The sequence below is a fragment of the Chroicocephalus ridibundus genome, chromosome 2 (assembly GCF_963924245.1).
Source record: "Chroicocephalus ridibundus chromosome 2, bChrRid1.1, whole genome shotgun sequence".
NCBI classification, from domain to species: Eukaryota; Metazoa; Chordata; class Aves; order Charadriiformes; family Laridae; genus Chroicocephalus; species Chroicocephalus ridibundus.
Genome location: NC_086285.1, coordinates 67,028,951 through 67,053,819, shown reverse-complemented (window position 1 = coordinate 67,053,819; position 24,869 = coordinate 67,028,951).

The window sequence follows — 24,869 nt, the reverse complement described above, 5'->3', positions numbered from 1 at the left end:
CGCGGGGCCAAGTGGGAAAGGGTGGTTTTGAGTCTGAAGGCAGCAGGAAAGCCTGCAGCCCCCAGGTGTGTGGGGCTACGGAAGCCGTTCCCAAAGAGCTTTAAAACAAGGCATAGTTTTCCCTGCTGGCTCTTTGGGCGTGGGACCAGTCTCCAGACATATGGCCATTTTTGGGCCTGGCGCGGCGCCAAGTGGGAAAGGGTGCTTTTGAGGCTGAAGAGAGCAGGAAAGCCTGCAGCCCCCAGGTGTGTGGGGCTACGCAAACGGTTCCCAAAGAGCTTTAGAACAAGGCATAGTTTTCCCTGCTGGCTCTTTGGGCGTGGGACCAATCTCCAGACATATGGCCATTTTTGGGCCTGGCGTGACGCCATGTGGAAAAGGGTGGTTTTGAGGCTGAAGGCAGCAGGAAAGCCTGCAGCCCCCAGGTGTGTGTGGCTACGCAAGCGGTTCCCAAAGAGCTTTAGAACAAGGCATAGTTTTCCCTGCTGGCTCTTTGGGCGTGGGACCAAACTCCAGATATATGGCCATTTTTGGGCCTGGCGCGATGCCAAGTGGGAAAGGGTGGTTTTGAGTCTGAAGGCAGCAGGAAAGCCTGCAGCCCCAGATGTGTGGGGCTACACAAGCGGTTCCCAAAGAGCTTTAGAACAAGGCATAGTTTTCCCTGCTGGCTCTTTGGGCGTGGGACCACTCTGCAGAGATATGGCCATTTTTCGGCCTGGCGCGGGGCGAAGTGGGAAAGGGTGGTTTTGAGGCTGAAGGCAGCAGGAAAGCCTGCAGCCCCCAGGTGTGTGGGGCTACGCAAGCGTTTCCCGAAGAGCTTTAGAACAAGGCATAGTTTTCCCTTCTAGCTCTTTGGGCGTGGGACCAACCTCCAGACATATGGCCATTTTTGTGCCTGGCGTGACGCCATGTGGAAAAGGGTGGTTTTGAGGCTGAAAGCGCGAGAAAAGCCTGCAGCCCCCAGTTTGTGTGGGGCTACGCAAGCGGTTCCCAAAGAGCTTTAGAACAAGGCATAGTTTTCCCTGCTGGCTCTTTGGGCGTGGGACCAGTCTCCAGACATATGGCCATTTTTGGGCCTGGCGCGGCGCCAAGTGGGAAAGGGTGGTTTTGAGGCTGAAGGCAGCAGGAAAGCCTGCAGCCCCCAGGTGTGTGGGGCTACGCAAGCCGTTCCCAAAGAGCTTTAGAACAAGGCATAGTTTTCCCTGCTGGCTCTTTGGGCGTGGGACCAGTCTCCAGATATATGGCTATTTTTGTGCCTGGCGTGACGCCAAGTGGGAAAGGGTGGTTTTGAGGCTGAAGGCAGCAGGAAAGCCTGCAGCCCGCAGGTCTGTGGGGCCACGCAAGTGGTTCCCAAAGAGCTTTAGAACAAGGCATAGTTTTCCCTGCTGGCTCTTTGGGAAAGGGACCAGTCTCCAGAAATATGGCCATTTATGTGCCTGGCGCTGCACCAAGTGGGAAAGGGTGGTTTTGAGGCTGAAGGCAGCAGGAAAGCCTGCAGCCCCCAGGTGTGTGGGGCTACGCAAGCGGTTCCCAAAGAGCTTTAGAACAAGGCATAGTTTTCCCTGCTGGCTCTTTGGGCGTGGGACCAGTCTCCAGAGATATGGCCATTTTTCGGCCTGGCGCGGCGCCAAGTGGGAAAGGGTTCTTTGAGGCTGAAGAGAGCAGGAAAGCCTGCAGCCCCCAGGTGTGTGGGGCTACGCAAGCCGTTCCCAAAGAGCTTTAGAACAAGGCATAGTTTTCCCTGCTGGCTCTTTGGGCGTGGGACCAGTCTCCAGATATATGGCCATTTTTGTGCCTGGCGCAGCGCCAAGTGGGAAAGGGTTGTTTTGAGGCTGAAGGCAGCAGGAAAGCCTGCAGCCCCCAGGTGTGTGGGGCTACGCAAGCGGTTCCCAAAGAGCTTTAGAACAAGGCATAGTTTTCCCTGCTGGCTCTTTGGGCGTGGGACCAATCTTCAGACATATGGCCATTTTTGGGCCTGGCGCGGCGCCAAGTGCGAAAGGGTTCTTCTGAGGCTGAAGAGAGCAGGAAAGCCTGCAGCCCCCAGGTGTGTGGGGCTACGCAAGCGTTTCCCGAAGAGCTTTAGTACAAGGCATACTTTTCCCTTCTAGCTCTTTGGGCGTGGGACCAACCTCCAGACATATGGCCATTTTTGTGCCTGGCGCAGCGCCAAGTGGGAAAGGGTGGTTTTGAGGCTGAAGGCAGCAGGAAAGCCTGCAGCCCCCAGTTTGTGTGGGGCTACGCAAGCGGTTCCCAAAGAGCTTTAGAACAAGGCATAGTTTTCCCTGCTGGCTCTTTGGGCGTGGGACCAGTCTCCAGACATATGGCCATTTTTGTGCCTGGCTGACGCCATGTGGAAAAGGGTGGTTTTGAGGCTGAAGGCAGCAGGAAAGCCTGCAGCCCCCAGGTGTGTGGGGCTACGCAAGCGGTTCCCAAAGAGCTTTAGAACAAGGCATAGTCTTCCCTGCTGGCTCTTTGGGCGTGGGACCAGTCTCCAGACATATGGCCATTTTTGTGCCTGGCGTGACGCCAAGTGGGAAAGGGTGGTTTTGAGGCTGAAGGCAGCAGGAAAGCCTGCAGCCCCCAGGTGTGTGGGGCTACGCAAGCGGTTCCCAAAGAGCTTTAGAACAAGGCATAGTTTTCCCTGCTGGCTCTTTGGGCGTGTGACCAGTCTCCAGACATATGGCCATTTTTGGGCCTGGCGCGGCGCCAAGTGGGAAAGGGTGCTTTTGAGGCTGAAGAGAGCAGGAAAGCCTGCAGCCCCCAGGTGTGTGGGGCCACGCAAGCGGTTCCCAAAGAGCTTTAGAGCAAGGCATAGTTTTCCCTGCTGGCTCTTTGGGAAAGGGACCAGTCTCCAGACATATGGCCATTTTTGTGCCTGGCGCGGCGCCAAGTGGGAAAGGGTGGTTTTGAGGCTGAAGGTGCCAGAAAAGCCTGCAGCCCCCAGGTCTGTGGGGCTACGCAAGCGGTTCCCAAAGAGCTTTAGAAGAAGGCATAGTTTTCCCTGCTGGCTCTTTGGGCGTGGGACCAGTCTCCAGACATATGGCCATTTTTGTGCCTGGCTGACGCCATGTGGAAAAGGGTTGTTTTGAGGCTGAAGGCAGCAGGAAAGCCTGCAGCCCCCAGGTCTGTGGGGCTACGCAAGCGGTTCCCAAAGAGCTTTAGAACAAGGCATAGTTTTCCCTGCTGGCTCTTTGGGCGTGGGACCAACCTCCAGACATATGGCCATTTTTGTGCCTGGCATGACGCCATGTGGAAAAGGGTGGTTTTGATGCTGAAGGCAGCAGGAAAGCGTGCAGCCTACAGGTGTGTGGGGCTACGCAAGCGGTTCCCAAAGAGCTTTAGAACAAGGCATAGTTTTCCCTGCTGGCTCTTTGGGCGTGTGACCAGTCTCCAGACATATGGCCATTTTTGGGCCTGGAGCGACGCCAAGTGGGAAAGGGTGGTTTTGAGGCTGAAGGCAGCAGGAAAGCCTGCAGCCCCCAGGTGTGTGGGGCTACGCAAGCGGTTCCCAAAGAGCTTTAGAACAAGGCATAGTTTTCCCTGCTGGCTCTTTGGGCGTGGGACCAACCTCCAGACATATGGCCATTTTTGTGCCTGGCGTGACGCCATGTGGAAAAGGGTTGTTCTGAGGTTGAAGGCAGCAGGAAAGCCTGTAGCCCGCAGGTCTGTGGGGCCACGCAAGCGGTTCCCAAAGAGCTTTAGAACAAGGCATAGTTTTCCCTGCTGGCTCTTTGGGCGTGGGACCAATCTCCAGACATATGGCCATTTTTGGGCCTGGCGCGGAGTCAAGTTGGAAAGGGTTCTTTTGAGGCTGAAGAGAGCAGGAAAGCCTGCAGCCCCCAGGTGTGTGGGGCTACGCAAGAGGTTCCCAAAGAGCTTTAGAACAAGGCATAGTTTTCCCTGCTGGCTCTTTGGGCGTGGGACCAAACTCCAGATATATGGCCATTTTTGGGCCTGGCGCGATGCCAAGTGGGAAAGGGTGGTTTTGAGGCTGAAAGCGCGAGAAAAGCCTGCAGCCCCCAGGTGTGTGGGGCTACGCAAGCGGTTCCCAAAGAGCTTTAGAACAAGGCATAGTTTTCCCTGCTGGCTCTTTGGGCGTGGGACCAGTCTCCAGACATATGGCCATTTTTGTGCCTGGCGTGACGCCATGTGGAAAAGGGTTGTTTTGAGACTGAAGGCAGCAGGAAAGCCTGCAGCCCCCAGGTGTGTGGGGCTACGCAAGCGGTTCCCAAAGAGCTTTAGAACAAGGCATAGTTTTCCCTGTTGGCTCTTTGGGCGTGGGACCAACCTCCAGACATATGGCCATTTTTGTGCCTGGCGTGACGCCATGTGGAAAAGGGTGGTTTTGAGGCTGAAGGCAGCAGGAAAGCGTGCAGCCCCCAGGTGTGTGTGGCTACGCAAGCGGTTCCCAAAGAGCTTTAGAACAAGGTATAGTTTTCCCTGCTGGCTCTTTGGGCGTGGGACCAGTCTCCAGACATATGGCCATTTTTGGGCCTGGCGCGGCGCCAAGTGGGAAAGGGTGCTTTTGAGGCTGAAGGCAGCAGGAAAGCCTGCAGTCCCCAGGTTTGTGGGGCTACGCAAACGGTTCCCAAAGAGCTTTAGAACAAGGCATAGTTTTCCCTGCTGGCTCTTTGAGCGTGGGACCAGTCTCCAGATATATGGCCATTTTTGGGCCTGGCGCGGCGCCAAGTAGGAAAGGGTGGTTTTGAGGCTGAAGAGAGCAGGAAAGCCTGCAGCCCCCAGGTGTGTGGGGCTACGCAAGCGGTTCCCAAAGAGCTTTAGAACAAGGCATAGTTTTCCCTGCTGGCTCTTTGGGCGTGGGACCAGTCTCCAGACATATGGCCATTTTTGGGCCTGGCGCAGCGCCAAGTGGGAAAGGGGGGTTTTGAGGCTGAAGGCAGCAGGAAAGCCTGCAGCCCCCAGGTGTGTGGGGCTACGCAAGCGGTTCCCAAAGAGCTTTAGAACAAGGCATAGTTTTCCCTGCTGGCTCTTTGGGCGTGGGACCAAACTCCAGATATATGGCCATTTTTGGGCCTGGCGCGATGCCAAGTGGGAAAGGGTGCTTTTGAGGCTGAAGGCAGCAGGAAAGCCTGCAGCCCCCAGGTGTGTGGGGCTACGCAAGCGGTTCCCAAAGAGCTTTAGAACAAGGCATAGTTTTCCCTGCTGGCTCTTTGGGCGTGGGACCAGTCTCCAGACATATGGCCATTTTTGGGCCTGGCGCGGGGCCAAGTGGGAAAGGGTGGTTTTGAGTCTGAAGGCAGCAGGAAAGCCTGCAGCCCCCAGGTGTGTGGGGCTATGCAAGCGGTTCCCAAAGAGCTTTAGAACAAGGCATAATTTTCCCTGCTGGCTCTTTGGGCGTGTGACCAGTCTCCAGACATATGGCCATTTTTGGGCCTGGAGCGACGCCAAGTGGGAAAGGGTGGTTTTGAGGCTGAAGGCAGCAGGAAAGCCTGCAGCCCCCAGGTGTGTGGGGCTACGCAAGCGGTTCCCAAAGAGCTTTAGAACAAGGCATAGTTTTCCCTGCTGGCTCTTTGGGCGTGGGACCAACCTCCAGACATATGGCCATTTTTGTGCCTGGCGTGACGCCATGTGGAAAAGGGTGCTTCTGAGGTTGAAGGCAGCAGGAAAGCCTGTAGCCCGCAGGTCTGTGGGGCCACGCAAGCGGTTCCCAAAGAGCTTTAGAACAAGGCATAGTTTTCCCTGCTGGCTCTTTGGGCGTGGGACCAGTCTCCAGACATATGGCCATTTTTGGGCCTGGCGCGTAGCCAAGTGGGAAAGGGTTCTTTTGAGGCTGAAGAGAGCAGGAAAGCCTGCAGCCCCCAGGTGTGTGGGGCTACGCAAGAGGTTCCCAAAGAGCTTTAGAACAAGGCATAGTTTTCCCTGCTGGCTCTTTGGGCGTGGGACCAAACTCCAGATATATGGCCATTTTTGGGCCTGGCGCGATGCCAAGTGGGAAAGGGTGGTTTTGAGGCTGAAAGCGCGAGAAAAGCCTGCAGCCCCCAGGTCTGTGGGGCTACGCAAGCGGTTCCCAAAGAGCTTTAGAACAAGGCATAGTTTTCCCTGCTGGCTCTTTGGGCGTGGGACCAGTCTCCAGACATATGGCCATTTTTGTGCCTGGCTGACGCCATGTGGAAAAGGGTTGTTTTGAGGCTGAAGGCAGCAGGAAAGCCTGCAGCCCCCAGGTCTGTGGGGCTACGCAAGCGGTTCCCAAAGAGCTTTAGAACAAGGCATAGTTTTCCCTGCTGGCTCTTTGGGCGTGGGACCAACCTCCAGACATATGGCCATTTTTGTGCCTGGCATGACGCCATGTGGAAAAGGGTGGTTTTGAGGCTGAAGGCAGCAGGAAAGCGTGCAGCCTACAGGTGTGTGGGGCTACGCAAGCGGTTCCCAAAGAGCTTTAGAACAAGGCATAGTTTTCCCTGCTGGCTCTTTGGGCGTGTGACCAGTCTCCAGACATATGGCCATTTTTGGGCCTGGAGCGACGCCAAGTGGGAAAGGGTGGTTTTGAGGCTGAAGGCAGCAGGAAAGCCTGCAGCCCCCAGGTGTGTGGGGCTACGCAAGCGGTTCCCAAAGAGCTTTAGAACAAGGCATAGTTTTCCCTGCTGGCTCTTTGGGCGTGGGACCAACCTCCAGACATATGGCCATTTTTGTGCCTGGCGTGACGCCATGTGGAAAAGGGTTGTTCTGAGGTTGAAGGCAGCAGGAAAGCCTGTAGCCCGCAGGTCTGTGGGGCCACGCAAGCGGTTCCCAAAGAGCTTTAGAACAAGGCATAGTTTTCCCTGCTGGCTCTTTGGGCGTGGGACCAGTCTCCAGATATATGGCCATTTTTGGGCCTGGCGCGGCGCCAAGTAGGAAAGGGTGGTTTTGAGGCTGAAGAGAGCAGGAAAGCCTGCAGCCCCCAGGTGTGTGGGGCTACGCAAGCGGTTCCCAAAGAGCTTTAGAACAAGGCATAGTTTTCCCTGCTGGCTCTTTGGGCGTGGGACCAGTCTCCAGACATATGGCCATTTTTGGGCCTGGCGCAGCGCCAAGTGGGAAAGGGGGGTTTTGAGGCTGAAGGCAGCAGGAAAGCCTGCAGCCCCCAGGTGTGTGGGGCTACGCAAGCGGTTCCCAAAGAGCTTTAGAACAAGGCATAGTTTTCCGTGCTGGCTCTTTGGGCGTGGGACCAAACTCCAGATATATGGCCATTTTTGGGCCTGGCGCGATGCCAAGTGGGAAAGGGTGCTTTTGAGGCTGAAGGCAGCAGGAAAGCCTGCAGCCCCCAGGTGTGTGGGGCTACGCAAGCGGTTCCCAAAGAGCTTTAGAACAAGGCATAGTTTTCCGTGCTGGCTCTTTGGGCGTGGGACCAAACTCCAGATATATGGCCATTTTTGGGCCTGGCGCGATGCCAAGTGGGAAAGGGTGCTTTTGAGGCTGAAGGCAGCAGGAAAGCCTGCAGCCCCCAGGTGTGTGGGGCTACGCAAGCGGTTCCCAAAGAGCTTTAGAACAAGGCATAGTTTTCCCTGCTGGCTCTTTGGGCGTGGGACCAGTCTCCAGACATATGGCCATTTTTGGGCCTGGCGCGGCGCCAAGTGGGAAAGGGTGCTTTTGAGGCTGAAGGCAGCAGGAAAGCCTGCAGCCCCCAGGTCTGTGGGGCTACGCAAGCCGTTCCCAAAGAGCTTTAGAACAAGGCATAGTTTTCCCTGCTGGCTCTTTGGGCGTGGGACCAGTCTCCAGACATATGGCCATTTTTGGGCCTGGCGCGGCGCCAAGTAGGAAAGGGTGGTTTTGAGGCTGAAGGCAGCAGGAAAGCCTGCAGCCCCCAGGTGTGTGGGGCTACGCAAGTGGTTCCCAAAGAGCTTTAGAACAAGGCATAGTTTTCCCTGCTGGCTCTTTGGGCGTGTGACCAGTCTCCAGACATATGGCCATTTTTGGGCCTGGAGCGACGCCAAGTGGGAAAGGGTGGTTTTGAGGCTGAAGGCAGCAGGAAAGCCTGCAGCCCCCAGGTGTGTGGGGCTACGCAAGCGGTTCCCAAAGAGCTTTAGAACAAGGCATAGTTTTCCCTGCTGGCTCTTTGGGCGTGGGACCAACCTCCAGACATATGGCCATTTTTGTGCCTGGCGTGACGCCATGTGGAAAAGGGTTGTTCTGAGGTTGAAGGCAGCAGGAAAGCCTGTAGCCCGCAGGTCTGTGGGGCCACGCAAGCGGTTCCCAAAGAGCTTTAGAACAAGGCATAGTTTTCCCTGCTGGCTCTTTGGGCGTGGGACCAGTCTCCAGACATACGGCCATTTTTGGGCCTGGCGCGGAGTCAAGTTGGAAAGGGTTCTTTTGAGGCTGAAGAGAGCAGGAAAGCCTGCAGCCCCCAGGTGTGTGGGGCTACGCAAGAGGTTCCCAAAGAGCTTTAGAACAAGGCATAATTTTCCCTGCTGGCTCTTTGGGCGTGGGACCAAACTCCAGATATATGGCCATTTTGGGGCCTGGCGCGATGCCAAGTGGGAAAGGGTGGTTTTGAGGCTGAAAGCGCGAGAAAAGCCTGCAGCCCCCAGGTCTGTGGGGCTACGCAAGCGGTTCCCAAAGAGCTTTAGAACAAGGCATAGTTTTCCCTGCTGGCTCTTTGGGCGTGGGACCAGTCTCCAGACATATGGCCATTTTTGTGCCTGGCGTGACGCCATGTGGAAAAGGGTTGTTTTGAGACTGAAGGCAGCAGGAAAGCCTGCAGCCCCCAGGTGTGTGGGGCTACGCAAGCGGTTCCCAAAGAGCTTTAGAACAAGGCATAGTTTTCCCTGTTGGCTCTTTGGGCGTGGGACCAACCTCCAGACATATGGCCATTTTTGTGCCTGGCGTGACGCCATGTGGAAAAGGGTGGTTTTGAGGCTGAAGGCAGCAGGAAAGCGTGCAGCCCGCAGGTCTGTGGGGCTACGCAAGCGGTTCCCAAAGAACTTTAGAACAAGGCATAGTTTTCCCTGCTGGCTCTTTGGGCGTGGGACCAGTCTCCAGACATATGGCCATTTTTGGGCCTGGCGCGGCGCCAAGTGGGAAAGGGTGCTTTTGAGGCTGAAGGCAGCAGGAAAGCCTGCAGTCCCCAGGTTTGTGGGGCTACGCAAACGGTTCCCAAAGAGCTTTAGAACAAGGCATAGTTTTCCCTGCTGGCTCTTTGGGCGTGGGACCAAACTCCAGATATATGGCCATTTTTGGGCCTGGCGCGATGCCAAGTGGGAAAGGGTGCTTTTGAGGCTGAAGGCAGCAGGAAAGCCTGCAGCCCCCAGGTGTGTGGGGCTACGCAAGCGGTTCCCAAAGAGCTTTAGAACAAGGCATAGTTTTCCCTGCTGGCTCTTTGGGCGTGGGACCAGTCTCCAGACATATGGCCATTTTTGTGCCTGGCGTGACGCCATGTGGAAAAGGGTTGTTCTGAGGTTGAAGGCAGCAGGAAAGCCTGCAGTCCCCAGGTGTGTGGGGCTACGCAAGCGGTTCCCAAAGAGCTTTAGAACAAGGCATAGTTTTCCCTGTTGGCTCTTTGGGCGTGGGACCAAACTCCAGAGATATGGCCATTTTTCGGCCTGGCGCAGCGCCAAGTGGGAAAGGGTGGTTTTGAGGCTGAAGGCAGCAGGAAAGCCTGCAGCCCCCAGGTCTGTGGGGCTACGCAAGCGGTTCCCAAAGAGCTTTAGAACAAGGCATAGTTTTCCCTGCTGGCTCTTTGGGCGTGGGACCAGTCTCCAGACATATGGCCATTTTTGGGCCCAGCGCGGCGACAATTGCGAAAGGTTTCTTTTGAGGCTGAAGAGAGCAGGAAAGCCTGCAGCCCCCAGGTCTGTTGGGCTACGCAAGCGGTTCCCAAAGAGCTTTAGAACAAGGCATAGTTTTCCCTGCTGGCTCTTTGGGCGTGGGACCAGTCTCCAGAGATATGGCCATTTTTCAGCCTGGCGCGGCGCCAAGTGGGAAAGGGTTCTTTGAGGCTGAAGAGAGCAGGAAAGACTGCAGCCCCCAGGTGTGTGGGGCTACGCAAGCGGTTCCCAAAGAGCTTTAGAACAAGGCATAGTTTTCCCTGCTGGCTCTTTGGGCGTGGGACCAACCTCCAGACATATGGCCATTTTTGTGTCTGGCGTGACGCCATGTGGAAAAGGGTGCATCTGAGTTTGAAGGCAGAAGGAAAGCCTGCAGCCCCCAGGTGTGTGTGGCTACGCAAGCGGTTCCCAAAGAGCTTTAAAACAAGGCATAGTTTTCCCTGCTGGCTCTTTGGGCGTGGGACCAGTCTCCAGATATATGGCCATTTTTGTGCCTGGCGTGACGCCAAGTGGGAAAGGGTGGTTTTGAGGCTGAAGGCAGCAGGAAAGCCTGCAGCCCGCAGGTCTGTGGGGCCACGCAAGCGGTTCCCAAAGAGCTTTAGAACAAGGCATAGTTTTCCCTGCTGGCTCTTTGGGCGTGGGACCAGTCTCCAGAAATATGGCCATTTTTGTGCCTGGCGCGATGCCAAGTGGGAAAGGGTGGTTTTGAGTCTGAAGGCAGCAGGAAAGCCTGCAGCCCCCAGGTGTGTGGGGCTACGCAAGCGGTTCCCAAAGAGCTTTAGAACAAGGCATAGTTTTCCCTGCTGGCTCTTTGGGCGTGGGACCAGTCTCCAGACATATGGCCATTTTTGGGCCTGGCGCGGCGCCAATTGCGAAAGGTTTCTTTTGAGGCTGAAGAGAGCAGGAAAGCCTGCAGCCCCCAGGTCTGTGGGGCTACGCAAGCGGTTCCCAAAGAGCTTTAGAACAAGGCATAGTTTTCCCTGCTGGCTCTTTGGGCGTGGGACCAACCTCCAGACATATGGCCATTTTTGTGTCTGGCGTGACGCCATGTGGAAAAGGGTGCATCTGAGGTTGAAGGCAGCAGGAAAGCCTGCAGCCCCCAGTTTGTGTGGGGCTACGCAAGCGGTTCCCAAAGAGCTTTAGAACAAGGCATAGTTTTCCCTGCTGGCTCCTTGGGCGTGGGACCAGTCTCCAGATATATGGCCATTTTTGTGCCTGGCGTGACGCCAAGTGGGAAAGGGTGGTTTTGAGGCTGAAGGCAGCAGGAAAGCCTGCAGCCCGCAGGTCTGTGGGGCCACGCAAGTGGTTCCCAAAGAGCTTTAGAACAAGGCATAGTTTTCCCTGCTGGCTGTTTGGGAAAGGGACCAGTCTCCAGAAATATGGCCATTTTTGTGCCTGGCGCTGCACCAAGTGGGAAAGGGTGGTTTTGAGGCTGAAGGCAGCAGGAAAGCCTGCAGCCCCCAGGTCTGTGGGGCTACGCAAGCGGTTCCCAAAGAGCTTTAGAACAAGGCATACTTTTCCCTTCTAGCTCTTTGGGCGTGGGACCAACCTCCAGACATATGGCCATTTTTGTGCCTGGCGCAGCGCCAAGTGGGAAAGGGTGGTTTTGAGCCTGAAAGTGCGAGAAAAGCCTGCAGCCCCCAGTTTGTGTGGGGCTACGCAAGCGGTTCCCAAAGAGCTTTAGAACAAGGCATAGTTTTCCCTGCTGGCTCTTTGGGCGTGGGACCAGTCTGCAGACATATGGCCATTTTTGGGCCTGCGCGGCGCCAAGTGGGAAAGGGTGCTTTTGAGGCTGAAGGCAGCAGGAAAGCCTGCAGCCCCCAGGTGTGTGGGGCTACGCAAGCGGTTCCCAAAGAGCTTTAGAACAAGGCATAGTTTTCCCTGTTGGCTCTTTGGGCGTGGGACCAACCTCCAGACATATGGCCATTTTTGTGCCTGGCGTGACGCCATGTGGAAAAGGGTGGTTTTGAGGCTGAAGGCAGCAGGAAAGCGTGCAGCCCCCAGGTGTGTGGGGCTACGCAAGCGGTTCCCAAAGAGCTTTAGAACAAGGTATAGTTTTCCCTGCTGGCTCTTTGGGCGTGGGACCAGTCTCCAGACATATGGCCATTTTTGGGCCTGGCGCGGCGCCAAGTGGGAAAGGGTGCTTTTGAGGCTGAAGGCAGCAGGAAAGCCTGCAGTCCCCAGGTTTGTGGGGCTACGCAAACGGTTCCCAAAGAGCTTTAGAACAAGGCATAGTTTTCCCTGCTGGCTCTTTGGGCGTGGGACCAGTCTCCAGATATATGGCCATTTTTGGGCCTGGCGCGGCGCCAAGTAGGAAAGGGTGGTTTTGAGGCTGAAGAGAGCAGGAAAGCCTGCAGCCCCCACTTTGTGTGGGGCTACGCAAGCGGTTCCCAAAGAGCTTTAGAACAAGGCATAGTTTTCCCTGCTGGCTCTTTGGGCGTGGGACCAGTCTCCAGACATATGGCCATTTTTGGGCCTGGCGCAGCGCCAAGTGGGAAAGGGGGGTTTTGAGGCTGAAGGCAGCAGGAAAGCCTGCAGCCCCCAGGTGTGTGGGGCTACGCAAGCGGTTCCCAAAGAGCTTTAGAACAAGGCATAGTTTTCCGTGCTGGCTCTTTGGGCGTGGGACCAAACTCCAGATATATGGCCATTTTTGGGCCTGGCGCGATGCCAAGTGGGAAAGGGTGCTTTTGAGGCTGAAGGCAGCAGGAAAGCCTGCAGCCCCCAGGTGTGTGGGGCTACGCAAGCGGTTCCCAAAGAGCTTTAGAACAAGGCATAGTTTTCCCTGCTGGCTCTTTGGGCGTGGGACCAGTCTCCAGACATATGGCCATTTTTGTGCCTGGCGTGACGCCATGTGGAAAAGGGTTGTTCTGAGGTTGAAGGCAGCAGGAAAGCCTGCAGCCCCCAGGTGTGTGGGGCTACGCAAGCGGTTCCCAAAGAGCTTTAGAACAAGGCATAGTTTTCCCTGCTGGCTCTTTGGGCGTGGGACCAGTCTCCAGACATATGGCCATTTTTGGGCCTGGCGCGGCGCCAAGTGGGAAAGGGTGCTTTTGAGGCTGAAGGCAGCAGGAAAGCCTGCAGCCCCCAGGTCTGTGGGGCTACGCAAGCCGTTCCCAAAGAGCTTTAGAACAAGGCATAGTTTTCCCTGCTGGCTCTTTGGGCGTGGGACCAGTCTCCAGACATATGGCCATTTTTGGGCCTGGCGCGGCGCCAAGTATGAAAGGGTGGTTTTGAGGCTGAAGGCAGCAGGAAAGCCTGCAGCCCCCAGGTGTGTGGGGCTACGCAAGTGGTTCCCAAAGAGCTTTAGAACAAGGCATAGTTTTCCCTGCTGGCTCTTTGGGCGTGTGACCAGTCTCCAGACATATGGCCATTTTTGGGCCTGGAGCGACGCCAAGTGGGAAAGGGTGGTTTTGAGGCTGAAGGCAGCAGGAAAGCCTGCAGCCCCCAGGTGTGTGGGGCTACGCAAGCGGTTCCCAAAGAGCTTTAGAACAAGGCATAGTTTTCCCTGCTGGCTCTTTGGGCGTGGGACCAACCTCCAGACATATGGCCATTTTTGTGCCTGGCGTGACGCCATGTGGAAAAGGGTTGTTCTGAGGTTGAAGGCAGCAGGAAAGCCTGTAGCCCGCAGGTCTGTGGGGCCACGCAAGCGGTTCCCAAAGAGCTTTAGAACAAGGCATAGTTTTCCCTGCTGGCTCTTTGGGCGTGGGACCAGTCTCCAGACATACGGCCATTTTTGGGCCTGGCGCGGAGTCAAGTTGGAAAGGGTTCTTTTGAGGCTGAAGAGAGCAGGAAAGCCTGCAGCCCCCAGGTGTGTGGGGCTACGCAAGAGGTTCCCAAAGAGCTTTAGAACAAGGCATAATTTTCCCTGCTGGCTCTTTGGGCGTGGGACCAAACTCCAGATATATGGCCATTTTGGGGCCTGGCGCGATGCCAAGTGGGAAAGGGTGGTTTTGAGGCTGAAAGCGCGAGAAAAGCCTGCAGCCCCCAGGTCTGTGGGGCTACGCAAGCGGTTCCCAAAGAGCTTTAGAACAAGGCATAGTTTTCCCTGCTGGCTCTTTGGGCGTGGGACCAGTCTCCAGACATATGGCCATTTTTGTGCCTGGCGTGACGCCATGTGGAAAAGGGTTGTTTTGAGACTGAAGGCAGCAGGAAAGCCTGCAGCCCCCAGGTGTGTGGGGCTACGCAAGCGGTTCCCAAAGAGCTTTAGAACAAGGCATAGTTTTCCCTGTTGGCTCTTTGGGCGTGGGACCAACCTCCAGACATATGGCCATTTTTGTGCCTGGCGTGACGCCATGTGGAAAAGGGTGGTTTTGAGGCTGAAGGCAGCAGGAAAGCGTGCAGCCCGCAGGTCTGTGGGGCTACGCAAGCGGTTCCCAAAGAGCTTTAGAACAAGGCATAGTTTTCCCTGCTGGCTCTTTGGGCGTGGGACCAGTCTCCAGACATATGGCCATTTTTGGGCCTGGCGCGGCGCCAAGTGGGAAAGGGTGCTTTTGAGGCTGAAGGCAGCAGGAAAGCCTGCAGTCCCCAGGTTTGTGGGGCTACGCAAACGGTTCCCAAAGAGCTTTAGAACAAGGCATAGTTTTCCCTGCTGGCTCTTTGGGCGTGGGACCAAACTCCAGATATATGGCCATTTTTGGGCCTGGCGCGATGCCAAGTGGGAAAGGGTGCTTTTGAGGCTGAAGGCAGCAGGAAAGCCTGCAGCCCCCAGGTGTGTGGGGCTACGCAAGCGGTTCCCAAAGAGCTTTAGAACAAGGCATAGTTTTCCCTGCTGGCTCTTTGGGCGTGGGACCAGTCTCCAGACATATGGCCATTTTTGTGCCTGGCGTGACGCCATGTGGAAAAGGGTTGTTCTGAGGTTGAAGGCAGCAGGAAAGCCTGCAGTCCCCAGGTGTGTGGGGCTACGCAAGCGGTTCCCAAAGAGCTTTAGAACAAGGCATAGTTTTCCCTGTTGGCTCTTTGGGCGTGGGACCAAACTCCAGAGATATGGCCATTTTTCGGCCTGGCGCAGCGCCAAGTGGGAAAGGGTGGTTTTGAGGCTGAAGGCAGCAGGAAAGCCTGCAGCCCCCAGGTCTGTGGGGCTACGCAAGCGTTTCCCGAAGAGCTTTAGAACAAGGCATACTTTTCCCTTCTAGCTCTTTGGGCGTGGGACCAACCTCCAGACATATGGCCATTTTTGGGCCTGGCGCAGCGCCAAGTGGGAAAGGGTGGTTTTGAGGCTGAAAGCGCGAGAAAAGCCTGCAGCCCCCAGTTTGTGTGGGGCTACGCAAGCGGTTCCCAAAGAGCTTTAGAACAAGGCATAGTTTTCCCTGCTGGCTCTTTGGGCGTGGGACCAGTCTCCAGATATATGGCCATTTTTGTGCCTGGCGTGACGCCAAGTGGGAAAGGGTGGTTTTGAGGCTGAAGGCAGCAGGAAAGCCTGCAGCCCGCAGGTCTGTGGGGCCATGCAAGTGGTTCTCAAAGAGCTTTAGAACAAGGCATAGTTTTCCCTGCTGGCTCTTTGGGAAAGGGACCAGTCTCCAGAAATATGGCCATTTTTGTGCCTGGCGCTGCACCAAGTGGGAAAGGGTGGTTTTGAGGCTGAAGGCAGCAGGAAAGCCTGCAGCCCCCAGGTCTGTGGGGCTACGCAAGCGGTTCCCAAAGAGCTTTAGAACAAGGCATAGTTTTCCCTGCTGGCTCTTTGGGCGTGGGACCAGTCTCCAGACATATGGCCATTTTTGGGCCCAGCGCGGCGACAATTGCGAAAGGTTTCTTTTGAGGCTGAAGAGAGCAGGAAAGCCTGCAGCCCCCAGGTCTGTTGGGCTACGCAAGCGGTTCCCAAAGAGCTTTAGAACAAGGCATAGTTTTCCCTGCTGGCTCTTTGGGCGTGGGACCAGTCTCCAGAGATATGGCCATTTTTCAGCCTGGCGCGGCGCCAAGTGGGAAAGGGTTCTTTGAGGCTGAAGAGAGCAGGAAAGACTGCAGCCCCCAGGTGTGTGGGGCTACGCAAGCGGTTCCCAAAGAGCTTTAGAACAAGGCATAGTTTTCCCTGCTGGCTCTTTGGGCGTGGGACCAACCTCCAGACATATGGCCATTTTTGTGTCTGGCGTGACGCCATGTGGAAAAGGGTGCATCTGAGTTTGAAGGCAGAAGGAAAGCCTGCAGCCCCCAGGTGTGTGTGGCTACGCAAGCGGTTCCCAAAGAGCTTTAAAACAAGGCATAGTTTTCCCTGCTGGCTCTTTGGGCGTGGGACCAGTCTCCAGATATATGGCCATTTTTGTGCCTGGCGTGACGCCAAGTGGGAAAGGGTGGTTTTGAGGCTGAAGGCAGCAGGAAAGCCTGCAGCCCGCAGGTCTGTGGGGCCACGCAAGCGGTTCCCAAAGAGCTTTAGAACAAGGCATAGTTTTCCCTGCTGGCTCTTTGGGCGTGGGACCAGTCTCCAGAAATATGGCCATTTTTGTGCCTGGCGCTGCACCAAGTGGGAAAGGGTGGTTTTGAGTCTGAAGGCAGCAGGAAAGCCTGCAGCCCCCAGGTGTGTGGGGCTACGCAAGCGGTTCCCAAAGAGCTTTAGAACAAGGCATAGTTTTCCCTGCTGGCTCTTTGGGCGTGGGACCAGTCTCCAGACATATGGCCATTTTTGGGCCTGGCGCGGCGCCAATTGCGAAAGGTTTCTTTTGAGGCTGAAGAGAGCAGGAAAGCCTGCAGCCCCCAGGTCTGTGGGGCTACGCAAGCGGTTCCCAAAGAGCTTTAGAACAAGGCATAGTTTTCCCTGCTGGCTCTTTGGGCGTGGGACCAACCTCCAGACATATGGCCATTTTTGTGTCTGGCGTGACGCCATGTGGAAAAGGGTGCATCTGAGGTTGAAGGCAGCAGGAAAGCCTGCAGCCCCCAGTTTGTGTGGGGCTACGCAAGCGGTTCCCAAAGAGCTTTAGAACAAGGCATAGTTTTCCCTGCTGGCTCTTTGGGCGTGGGACCAGTCTCCAGATATATGGCCATTTTTGTGCCTGGCGTGACGCCAAGTGGGAAAGGGTGGTTTTGAGGCTGAAGGCAGCAGGAAAGCCTGCAGCCCGCAGGTCTGTGGGGCCACGCAAGTGGTTCCCAAAGAGCTTTAGAACAAGGCATAGTTTTCCCTGCTGGCTGTTTGGGAAAGGGACCAGTCTCCAGAAATATGGCCATTTTTGTGCCTGGCGCTGCACCAAGTGGGAAAGGGTGGTTTTGAGGCTGAAGGCAGCAGGAAAGCCTGCAGCCCCCAGGTGTGTGGGGCTACGCAAGCGGTTCCCAAAGAGCTTTAGAACAAGGCATACTTTTCCCTTCTAGCTCTTTGGGCGTGGGACCAACCTCCAGACATATGGCCATTTTTGTGCCTGGCGCAGCGCCAAGTGGGAAAGGGTGGTTTTGAGCCTGAAAGTGCGAGAAAAGCCTGCAGCCCCCAGTTTGTGTGGGGCTACGCAAGCGGTTCCCAAAGAGCTTTAGAACAAGGCATAGTTTTCCCTGCTGGCTCTTTGGGCGTGGGACCAGTCTGCAGACATATGGCCATTTTTGGGCCTGCGCGGCGCCAAGTGGGAAAGGGTGCTTTTGAGGCTGAAGGCAGCAGGAAAGCCTGCAGCCCCCAGGTGTGTGGGGCTACGCAAGCCGTTCCCAAAGAGCTTTAGAACAAGGCATAGTTTTCCCTGCTGGCTCTTTGGGCGTGGGACCAACCTCCAGACATATGGCCATTTTTGGGCCTGCGCGGCGCCAAGTGGGAAAGGTTTCTTTTGAGGCTGAAGAGAGCAGGAAAGCCTGCAGCCCCCAGGTCTGTGGGGCTACGCAAGCGGTTCCCAAAGAGCTTTAGAACAAGGCATAGTTTTCCCTGCTGGCTCTTTGGGCGTGGGACCAGTCTCCAGATATATGGCCATTTTTGTGCCTGGCGCGGCGCCAAGTGGGAAAGGGTTCTTTGAGGCTGAAGAGAGCAGGAAAGCCTGCAGCCCCCAGGTCTGTGGGGCTACGCAAGCCATTCCCAAGGAGCTTTAGAACAAGGCATAGTTTTCCCTGCTGGCTCTTTGGGCGTGGGACCAATCTTCAGATATATGGCCATTTTTGGGCCTGGCGCGATGCCAAGTGGGAAAGGGTGGTTTTGAGTCTGAAGGCAGCAGGAAAGCCTGCAGCCCCCAGGTGTGTGGGGCTACGCAAGCGGTTCCCAAAGAGCTTTAGAACAAGGCATAGTTTTCCCTGCTGGCTCTTTGGGCGTGGGACCAGTCTCCTGACATATGGCCATTTTTGTGCCTGGCGCGGGGCCAAGTGGGAAAGGGTGGTTTTGAGGCTGAAGGCAGCAGGAAAGCCTGCAGCCCCCAGGTGTGTGGGGCTACGCAAGCCGTTCCCAAAGAGCTTTAGAACAAGGCATAGTTTTCCCTGCTGGCTCTTTGGGCGTGGGACCAAACTCCAGACATATGGCCATTTTTGTGCCTGGTGTGGCGCCATTTGGGAAAGGGTGGTTTTGAGGCTGAAGGCAGCAGGAAAGCCTGCAGCCCCCAGGTGTGTGGGACTACGCAAGCGGTTCCCAAGGAGCTTTAGAACAAGGCATAGTTTTCCCTGCTGGCTCTTTGGGCGTGGGATCAGTCTCCAGATATATGGCCATTTTTGGGCCTGGCGCAGCGCCATGTGGGAAAGGGTGGTTTTGAGGCTGAAGGCAGCAGGAAAGCCTGCAGCCCCCAGGTGTGTGGGCTACGCAAGCGGTTCCCAAAGAGCTTTAGAACAAGGCATAGTTTTCCCTGCTGGCTCTTTGGGCGTGGGACCAGTCTCCAGATATATGACCATTTTTGGGCATGGCGCGGCGCCAAGTGGGAAAGGGTGGTTTTGAGGCTGAAGGCAGCAGGAAAGCCTGCAGCCCCCAGGTGTGTGGGGCTACGCAAGCGGTTCCCAAAGAGCTTTAGAACAAGGCATAATTTTCCCTGCTGGCTCTTTGGGAAAGGGACCAGTCTCCAGACATATGGCCATTTTTGGGCCTGGCGCGGGGCCAAGTGGGAAAGGGTGGTTTTGAGTCTGAAGGCAGCAGGAAAGCCTGCAGCCCCCAGGTGTGTGGGGCTACGCAAGCGGTTCCCAAAGAGCTTTAGAACAAGGCATAGTTTTCCCTGCTGGCTCTTTGGGCGTGGGACCAGTCTCCAGACATATGGCCATTTTTGGGCCTGCGTGACGCCATGTGGAAAAGGGTGGTTTTGAGGCTGAAGGCAGCAGGAAAGCCTGCAGCCCCCATGTCTGTGGGGCTACGCAAGCGGTTCCCAAAGAGCTTTAGAACAAGGCATAGTTTTCCCTGCTGGCTCTTTGGGCGTGGGACCAACCTCCAGACATATGGCCATTTTTGTGCCTGGCGTGACGCCATGTGGGAAAGGTGGGTTTGAGGCTGAAGGCAGCAGGAAAGCCTGCAGCCCGCAGGTCTGTGGGGCCACGCAAGCGGTTCCCAAAGAGCTTTAGAACAAGGCATAGTTTTCCCTGCTGGCTCTTTGGGCGTGGGACCAGTCTCCAGACATATGGCCATTTTTGGGCCTGGCGCGGCGCCAAGTGGGAAAGGGTGGTTTTGAGGCTGAAGGCAGCAGGAAAGCCTGCAGCCCCCAGGTGTGTGGGGCTACGCAAGCGGTTCCCAAAGAGCTTTAGAACAAGGCATAGTTTTCCCTGCTGGCTCTTTGGGCGTGGGACCAACCTCCAGACATATGGCCATTTTTGTGCCTGGCGTGACGTCATGTGGGAAAGGGTGGTTTTGAGGCTGAAGGCAGCAGGAAAGCCTGCAGCCCCCAGGTGTGTGGGGCCACGCAAGCGGTTCCCAAAGAGCTTTAGAACAAGGCATAGTTTTCCCTGCTGGCTCTTTGGGCGTGGGACCAATCTCCAGACATATGGCCATTTTTGGGCCTGGCGCGGCGCCAATTGCGAAAGGTTTCTTTTGAGGCTGAAGAGAGCAGGAAAGCCTGCAGCCCCCAGGTGTGTGGGGCTACGCAAGCGGTTCCCAAAGAGCTTTAGAACAAGGCATAGTTTTCCCTGCTGGCTCTTTGGGCGTGGGACCAGTCTCCAGACATATGGCCATTTTTGTGTCTGGCGTGACGCCATGTGGAAAAGGGTGCTTCTGAGGTTGAAGGCAGCAGGAAAGCCGGGAGCCCGCAGGTCTGTGGGGCCACGCAAGCGGTTCCCAAAGAGCTTTAGAACAAGGCATAGTTTTCCCTGCTGGCTCTTTGGGCGTGGGACCAGTCTCCAGATATATGGCCATTTTTGGGCCTGGCGCGGGGCCAAGTGGGAAAGGGTGGTTTTGAGGCTGAAGGCAGCAGGAAAGCCTGCAGCCCGCAGGTCTGTGGGGCTACGCAAGCGGTTCCCAAAGAGCTTTAGAACAAGGCATAGTTTTCCCTGCTGGCTCTTTGGGCATGGGACCAGTCTCCAGATATATGGCCATTTTTGGGCCTGGCGCGGGGCCAAGTGGGAAAGGGTGCTTTTGAGTCTGAAGGCAGCAGGAAAGCCTGCAGCCCCCAGGTGTGTGGGGCTACGCAAGCGTTTCCCAAAGAGCTTTAGAACAAGGCATACTTTTCCATTCCAGCTCTTTGGGCGTGGGACCAACCTCCAGACATATGGCCATTTTTGTGCCTGGCGCAGCGCCAAGTGGGAAAGGGTGGTTTTGAGGCTGAAAGCGCGAGAAAAGCCTGCAGCCCCCAGTTTGTGTGGGGCTACGCAAGCGGTTCCCAAAGAGCTTTAGAACAAGGCATAGTTTTCCCTGCTGGCTCTTTGGGCGTGGGACCAACCTCCAGACATATGGCCATTTTTGTGCCTGGCATGACGCCATGTGGAAAAGGGTTGTTCTGAGGTTGAAGGCAGCAGGAAAGCCTGTAGCCCGCAGGTCTGTGGGGCCACGCAAGCGGTTCCCAAAGAGCTTTAGAACAAGGCATAGTTTTCCCTGCTGGCTCTTTGGGCGTGGGACCAGTCTCCAGACATATGGCCATTTTTGGGCCTGGCGCAGAGTCAAGTTGGAAAGGGTTCTTTTGAGGCTGAAGAGAGCAGGAAAGCCTGCAGCCCCCAGGTGTGTGGGGCTACGCAAGAGGTTCCCAAAGAGCTTTAGAACAAGGCATAGTTTTCCCTGCTGGCTCTTTGGGCGTGGGACCAAACTCCAGATATATGGCCATTTTTGGGCCTGGCGCGATGCCAAGTGGGAAAGGGTGGTTTTGAGACTGAAAGCGCGAGAAAAGCCTGCAGCCCCCAGGTCTGTGGGGCTACGCAAGCGGTTCCCAAAGAGCTTTAGAACAAGGCATAGTTTTCCCTGCTGGCTCTTTGGGCGTGGGACCAGTCTCCAGACATATGGCCATTTTTGTGCCTGGCGTGACGCCATGTGGAAAAGGGTTGTTTTGAGACTGAAGGCAGCAGGAAAGCCTGCAGCCCCCAGGTGTGTGGGGCTACGCAAGCGGTTCCCAAAGACCTTTAGAACAAGGCATAGTTTTCCCTGCTGGCTCTTTGGGCGTGGGACCAGTCTCCAGACATATGGCCATTTTTGTGCCTGGCGCGGCGCCAAGTGGGAAAGGGTGCTTTTGAGGCTGAAGGCAGCAGGAAAGCCTGCAGTCCCCAGGTTTGTGGGGCTACGCAAACGGTTCCCAAAGAGCTTTAGAACAAGGCATAGTTTTCCCTGCTGGCTCTTTGGGCGTGGGACCAGTCTCCAGACATATGGCCATTTTTGGGCCTGGCGCGGCGCCAAGTGGGAAAGGGTGCTTTTGAGGCTGAAGAGAGCAGGAAAGCCTGCAGCCCCCAGGTGTGTGGGGCTACGCAAGCGGTTCCCAAAGAGCTTTAGAACAAGGCATAGTTTTCCCTGCTGGCTCTTTGGGCGTGGGACCAGTCTCCAGACATATGGCCATTTTTGGGCCTGGCGCAGCGCCAAGTGGGAAAGGGGGGTTTTGAGGCTGAAGGCAGCAGGAAAGCCTGCAGCCCCCAGGTGTGTGTGGCTACGCAAGCGGTTCCCAAAGAGCTTTAGAACAAGGCATAGTTTTCCCTGCTGGCTCTTTGGGCGTGGGACCAACCTCCAGACATATGGCCATTTTTGTGCCTGGCATGACGCCATGTGGAAAAGGGTGGTTTTGAGGCTGAAGGCAGCAGGAAAGCGTGCAGCCTACAGGTGTGTGGGGCTACGCAAGCGGTTCCCAAAGAGCTTTAGAACAAGGCATAGTTTTCCCTGCTGGCTCTTTAGGCGTGTGACCAGTCTCCAGACATATGGCCATTTTTGGGCCTGGAGCGACGCCAAGTGGGAAAGGGTGGTTTTGAGGCTGAAGGCAGCAGGAAAGCCTGCAGCCCCCAGGTGTGTGGGGCTACGCAAGCGGTTCCCAAAGAGCTTTAGAACAAGGCATAGTTTTCCCTGCTGGCTCTTTGGGCGTGGGACCAACCTCCAGACATATGGCCATTTTTGTGCCTGGCGTGACGCCATGTGGAAAAGGGTTGTTCTGAGGTTGAAGGCAGCAGGAAAGCCTGTAGCCCGCAGGTCTGTGGGGCCACGCAAGCGGTTCCCAAAGAGCTTTAGAACAAGGCATAGTTTTCCCTGCTGGCTCTTTGGGCGTGGGACCAGTCTCCAGACATATGGCCATTTTTGGGCCTGGCGCGGAGTCAAGTTGGAAAGGGTTCTTTTGAGGCTGAAGAGAGCAGGAAAGCCTGCAGCCCCCAGGTGTGTGGGGCTACGCAAGAGGTTCCCAAAGAGCTTTAGAACAAGGCATAGTTTTCCCTGCTGGCTCTTTGGGCGTGGGACCAAACTCCAGATATATGGCCATTTTTGGGCCTGGCGCGATGCCAAGTGGGAAAGGGTGGTTTTGAGACTGAAAGCGCGAGAAAAGCCTGCAGCCCCCAGGTCTGTGGGGCTACGCAAGCGGTTCCCAAAGAGCTTTAGAACAAGGCATAGTTTTCCCTGCTGGCTCTTTGGGCGTGGGACCAGTCTCCAGACATATGGCCATTTTTGTGCCTGGCGTGACGCCATGTGGAAAAGGGTTGTTTTGAGACTGAAGGCAGCAGGAAAGCCTGCAGCCCCCAGGTGTGTGGGGCTACGCAAGCGGTTCCCAAAGAGCTTTAGAACAAGGCATAGTTTTCCCTGCTGGCTCTTTGGGCGTGGGACCAGTCTCCAGACATATGGCCATTTTTGGGCCTGGCGCGGCGCCAAGTGGGAAAGGGTGCTTTTGAGGCTGAAGGCAGCAGGAAAGCCTGCAGTCCCCAGGTTTGTGGGGCTACGCAAACGGTTCCCAAAGAGCTTTAGAACAAGGCATAGTTTTCCCTGCTGGCTCTTTGGGCGTGGGACCAGTCTCCAGACATATGGCCATTTTTGGGCCTGGCGCAGCGCCAAGTGGGAAAGGGGGGTTTTGAGGCTGAAGGCAGCAGGAAAGCCTGCAGCCCCCAGGTGTGTGTGGCTACGCAAGCGGTTCCCAAAGAGCTTTAGAACAAGGCATAGTTTTCCCTGCTGGCTCTTTGGGCGTGGGACCAAACTCCAGATATATGGCCATTTTTGGGCCTGGCGCGATGCCAAGTGGGAAAGGGTGCTTTTGAGGCTGAAGGCAGCAGGAAAGCCTGCAGCCCCCAGGTGTGTGGGGCTACGCAAGCGGTTCCCAAAGAGCTTTAGAACAAGGCATAGTTTTCCCTGCTGGCTCTTTGGGCATGGGACCAGTCTCCAGACATATGGCCATTTTTGGGCCTGGCGCGGCGCCAAGTGGGAAAGGGTGCTTTTGAGGCTGAAGGCAGCAGGAAAGCCTGCAGCCCCCAGGTCTGTGGGGCTACGCAAGCCGTTCCCAAAGAGCTTTAGAACAAGGCATAGTTTTCCCTGCTGGCTCTTTGGGCGTGGGACCAGTCTCCAGACATATGGCCATTTTTGGGCCTGGCGCGGCGCCAAGTAGGAAAGGGTGGTTTTGAGGCTGAAGGCAGCAGGAAAGCCTGCAGCCCCCAGGTGTGTGGGGCTACGCAAGTGGTTCCCAAAGAGCTTTAGAACAAGGCATAGTTTTCCCTGCTGGCTCTTTGGGCGTGTGACCAGTCTCCAGACATATGGCCATTTTTGGGCCTGGAGCGACGCCAAGTGGGAAAGGGTGGTTTTGAGGCTGAAGGCAGTAGGAAAGCCTGCAGCCCCCAGGTGTGTGGGGCTACGCAAGCGGTTCCCAAAGAGCTTTAGAACAAGGCATAGTTTTCCCTGCTGGCTCTTTGGGCGTGGGACCAACCTCCACACATATGGCCATTTTTGTGCCTGGCGTGACGCCATGTGGAAAAGGGTTGTTCTGAGGTTGAAGGCAGCAGGAAAGCCTGCAGCCTACAGGTGTGTGGGGCTACGCAAGCGGTTCCCAAAGAGCTTTAGAACAAGGCATAGTTTTCCCTGCTGGCTCTTTGGGCGTGGGACCAGTCTCCAGACATATGGCCATTTTTGGGCCTGGCGCGGAGTCAAGTTGGAAAGGGTTCTTTTGAGGCTGAAGAGAGCAGGAAAGCCTGCAGCCCCCAGGTCTGTGGGGCTACGCAAGAGGTTCCCAAAGAGCTTTAGAACAAGGCATAATTTTCCCTGCTGGCTCTTTGGGCGTGGGACCAAACTCCAGATATATGGCCATTTTTGGGCCTGGCGCGATGCCAAGTGGGAAAGGGTGGTTTTGAGGCTGAAAGCGCGAGAAAAGCCTGCAGCCCCCAGGTCTGTGGGGCTACGCAAGCGGTTCCCAAAGAGCTTTAGAACAAGGCATAGTTTTCCCTGCTGGCTCTTTGGGCGTGGGACCAGTCTCCAGACATATGGCCATTTTTGTGCCTGGCGTGACGCCATGTGGAAAAGGGTTGTTTTGAGACTGAAGGCAGCAGGAAAGCCTGCAGCCCCCAGGTGTGTTGGGCTACGCAAGCGGTTCCCAAAGAGCTTTAGAACAAGGCATAGTTTTCCCTGCTGGCTCTTTGGGCGTGGGACCAACCTCCAGACATATGGCCATTTTTGTGCCTGGCGTGACGCCATGTGGAAAAGGGTGGTTTTGAGGCTGAAGGCAGCAGGAAAGCGTGCAGCCTACAGGTGTGTGGGGCTACGCAAGCGGTTCCCAAAGAGCTTTAGAACAAGGCATAGTTTTCCCTGCTGGCTCTTTGGGCGTGGGACCAGTCTCCAGACATATGGCCATTTTTGGGCCTGGCGCGGCGCCAAGTGGGAAAGGGTGCTTTTGAGGC